The following is a 4683-nucleotide window of genomic DNA, read 5'->3' as shown; positions in this document are numbered from 1 at the left end:
CGAACGGGACGAAAGGGTTATACTTATCGCCAATTCCCCTTTAGACTTTCCCGAAGTAATTTAACTTCCATAGAGGAATAATTTTATTCATTTATATAAAAGTTCGTATAAGTATCCTGAGAAAAACGGCTCCGCCGGAAGAGAAGTTGGCCGGCCACTGACGGGGGAATAACGGCTCGAAAGAAACAGTTGAAAAGTGATTTCGCCGAGTTCGGAAAGAATGGAATTTATTCATCTTGTTTAACTTACTAATTACGATGTCATCTCGAAGAGGACACGCTTCCATCACCTGCGTACGAAACTCAATGCTTCCCAAACCAGATATTTGTTCCCCATTAATCCATCATCCATTGATTTTCATCTTGAGTGACCCTAAAATTTTATAAGATTCAAATTATAATAAAATGTACATTGTAATGTTTTTAAAAAATATTTATATGAAATATGTTTTTAAAAAATATTTATATGAAATATGTTTTCTCATAACTGTTTTTATTTTGCACGAAATCCAGTTTAATAGTAAATAGAATATGTTTAAAAATCAGAATGCAAACATGAAATGTCGTAGGATTCATTACAACAGCAACGGTTTGAATACTGAGCGCAGCTAATTCACTGTTACAAATCGAGTAGCGAAAAATGGTTTCTTGGGGAGGAAGAAAAGCCGTAACGACGAGCATCAGGACAATTATTCATTATTTTCCTGGGGTTTCACCATGAAATCTCTAATAACGGGTGCGTTGAGGCCTTCGCGGCGCCGAGGTACCGTAGGAGTTTAAAAGCCCCCCTCGCGATAAAAAAGGAGAGCCGTCGGTAGTCAAGCAGGTAATGTATCCAGTTAAAAGTTTCCCGAGTCCACCGGGGAGAGAGAGAGGGTGGAAAACTTCTGAGGCCGTCGCCAAGTAAGGGGCTAAGGTGCCAGTAGAGACTAGAGATTGTGCATTTGTTATTCATGGGGGTCCGGCGCTTCAGTTCGCTTTAACATTTCATCGTGTAGAAAGTAGTCGCTTTCACTGTAATCGACCGACCACCTATGTAAACCGTCAACGATGCATACTTGAGGGAAGATAACGAGTCTTGCCTCGTTTCGATTATTACTTTTAGTTAGGAATATCATAGCAATTTTTATAAATCATCAATTTAATATCACTTCTGATACAAAGTAAATCGTTCCTATTTTAACTTTGAGGAGTAGAAATTTTTGAAGAGATTCCTTAATTAACGAGAATCTACGTTCGTTCTGCAGTAGTTTAGGTCTTCAGCTTTTGTGCTTCTTCAGATTTTATGATCGGTCGATTAGTTCAGATTAATTTAAATTAGGTTAAGAGTAGAACTTTCTGAACAGGTTCAACAGGGATAGGAACAACTCTACTGCATTTTCACTCAACATGCAAAATTATAGGAACTATGAAACAAAGTAAATTAATAAGTCCAAACTATATCTAAATCATTCCTCAACTCTGTCTCTTAAATATTTTATATTTGCATATAAATCCATACTTATGTATTACAGTGAACGATTCATATTCGATTTTCATAAATACGTAGGACACTGATATTAGAAAATTCTATCATACAATTTTTATATACGATACCTTGAAAGTATCTTACAAATATCTTTAACACACAGTAATTAAATGACAATTTTTTATTAATTTCTTTTTAATTACCTTTAAATCGATACCGAAATGTTGTCCAGTCTCATACAGAGATTTCCTATTACGAAAGCCAGTAAAAATTCATCTGTACATCGCAGTTTTTCATAAAATCGCGCAGCACAGCAATTTTTTATTGAATCGACACGGTGACGGTCAATTATAAAGCTGCCCGCTGCGAGTTCTTCGGGAAGGTAGGGACAATTTTCAATGGACACTGGTTGTCGATATTCCCCTCGTACATCTTCTGTCCGCATGTAACGCACGGGGTACAGGGTGCGGAGGTACATACAAGAAGGGGTGGAGGGTGGGACTGGCAGTTCGAAACAGGCAACTAACGATGTGGTGAAATCAGTACGAACAGATCAACAGGCTCTTCATTTTTACTATATTGATTTTACTGTTAATATTCCTATGTACATTCATAGACTGCAGATTTCATTTTTGCAAATTCCATTGTTCTGCGATAATAAATTTCCCATTTTATTTTCTACTTTTCACATTTTGTAAAAGGCGCTAGATAAAGATGAGGCGTGCGGTGACGAAAACACCGCGGAGCTTAAAAGCACCATCCACTGAGTAAGTATAAATAGATGGGTATTTCATTATGCGAGAACGCCGCTTTTTTGAAAGCATCTTAAATTTCGTCGAGCGACAGTTTTTCCCTGAGCCACTCGGAGCGAGAAAAGGGGCGCCCAGGTGCGCCCTGCATCGTTTCTACTCGAAAGCGTTGGGGTCGCGTTGGGACGATATGAAATTTCCCACCGCCATTTCCCTCGATCCCTATCTCCACCAGAATCATTTTGTTTCCTACCTTCCCGTCGAATCGAGCCACCGAAATGAACGAGGAACCAACTAGCATTCTTCGAAGCTTCGTAAAATTCCCGCAGAGTTTCCCTCGATTTCCAATTATCACTTAATATGCAAATCATTCTATAATTTCCCACGCGTGAAATCGACCCAGCCCTGAAGAGGTTACACGGATATTTTGTCATCTAGCTGTGCCAAGTTTTGACTACATTATCGGCCCTTTGCTGAGGCACAAGGCTGCTCGAACCCTTACATAAAAATAATGACGAAGCATTGAAATTTTATCAGTTACTAGATTTTACATTAATAAAACATTGTACAAAATTTTAGATGACTTCGATGAATGACTGACTGTTAATAATTTATACCCCTTGACGTTCGATCTTCGCGATTATACTTGGTATTTAATTTCTACGGTTCTAGCGTATGAAATTTAATGAAAAAATTTAGAGTACACTTCTGTACGAGTAGCATAAACGTGAATTTTTCTAAATCGATCGATTGATTATTTCTATTAAAAAAAATTCATGAAAATCGTAAATTTCGAAGAATTGTCAAATCTGACTGGTCACAAAATTTTTGTTATTTTCGAAATTTAAGTTCTCCGTTTTTAGTTATTATTTATATTAAAAAAAATTCATGAAAATCGTAAACTTCGAAGAATTGCCAAATCTGACTGGTCACACAATTTTTGTTATTTTCGAAATTTAAGTTCTTCGTTTTTAGTGGCTGAAAATTAATGAAAAAGAAGAAACGTAAATATATTATAAATATGCAACTAGTAGATGTGTGAATTTTTTCAAGACATTCCACCCGTAATTTACAATAAATAAAAATTCCTGAAATTCGCAAATTTCGAAGAACTGCCAAATGGTCCCACGCAATGTATTTCTCCTCCAATCCCAACGAATCAAAAATTCTAAAAACCTTCAGCTACGTACTACTATAGTTCAGCTTTAATTTGTAAAAACAAAACTTCGCGATGAATCCTATGATTCCTCACCTATAAATGTTTCAACAAAAGGAATGAGGGACACCCCGAACGAGATTAAAGAAAACAAAAGCGTGCGAGATTGCGTAGTTACGTAATCCTCGTTGGTATCGAAGTAGGCGTAACTCGTCGCAACGAGTCGCGCGCTCGTGTTACGTCGCAACAGTCACCGAGGGATGATGATACTAAAGAAGGGAAGTCTCCTGTATAAAGGGGTGAGCGTTGTCGGATTAAGCCGGAATAACCACCGACGCGAACACGTCTTGCCCAAGCTTAACGGATGATTAATCTATCCGGCACCCTTCGCAAACAAGTATCTATCGCGCGCGTTACCTACCACTACTACCTGTCCGCCGTAGCCGGCAACGCGAGCGGCAAAAACGGCTGCTTCCAATTACCATCGAGCTCCCTCTACCTCCGCCCCGCGTCCCGGCTCCTCGAAATCTCACGCTAATTCGAGTTCCGGCCCGTTCGTTTCCGAGACCGCGAGAAAGGAGGGTGCGAAACGCGCTCGAGATTCTATCGAAATGCCTGTTCGGTCGTGCCCCCCTGCGCCACGCGCGCACGGTTTAACATCAAAGGAATTTTACAGACGCATACCGGCATGGCTCACCGTGTCTGTGTACGTGCACAGTTGCTTGCGTTGGGTACATGTATAAACAGTAGAAGCGTTAAATATTTGAAAAGAAGTTTGTTTAAGGTCCTCGTGTCAGGTACTTCATTCCCATATTAATGGAAATAAGTGAATGACCAGCTCTCGACTCTTTTGACTCTATTTGGATTCACACAGTGACTCTTAAGGATGTATTGGCTATACAATCAAGCCCAAACGTTTATGTACTTTAGAAAAATGCATTTCCCATAATTAAAAAAAAATCAGACGTCGGAAGAACAATGCTAATAATAATAAATAGCTACGTGCTAAAAAGTATAGAAGGAAATATTCAGTTAATTATTGACGCTGGCGAAAAGATTTTTATACAGACGTTGTAGTCACTGACATCCTCTACAAAGAAATATTCTATGTATTTTTTTCTAACTCCAGTACTTAACGAGTTAAGTATGATTATTTGGCATTTTATTGACATTGACAAAATCCGATCGTCCCAGCGTCGAAATGGCGAACTTTTGGCAAAAAATTTTGTTTTTCCTCAATAACTCCTAAACTCTTGGAGTTACGAGAAAATTGCATAGGACCTTTCTTATAGAGGACGGCGAGATCTACAA

The 4683-nt window shown here is 38.6% G+C and overlaps 1 long non-coding RNA gene across 1 annotated transcript in view; it reads right to left on the bottom strand.

The window, feature by feature from the left end:
• Positions 1–268: 268 nt before the first annotated feature.
• Positions 269–4683, bottom strand: part of LOC113464100 (uncharacterized) — a 46762-nt gene continuing 42347 nt past the window's right edge. The window contains exon 3 of the long non-coding RNA XR_003388930.1: positions 269–372. This is a non-coding gene — a long non-coding RNA (uncharacterized LOC113464100). The remainder of the gene's footprint in view (positions 373–4683) is intronic.

This window comes from Ceratina calcarata, unplaced genomic scaffold (assembly GCF_001652005.2).
Source record: "Ceratina calcarata isolate Rehan_Ccalc_2016 unplaced genomic scaffold, ASM165200v1 scaffold255.2, whole genome shotgun sequence".
NCBI classification, from domain to species: Eukaryota; Metazoa; Arthropoda; class Insecta; order Hymenoptera; family Apidae; genus Ceratina; species Ceratina calcarata.
This window is presented reverse-complemented; position numbering and strand designations above follow the sequence as displayed.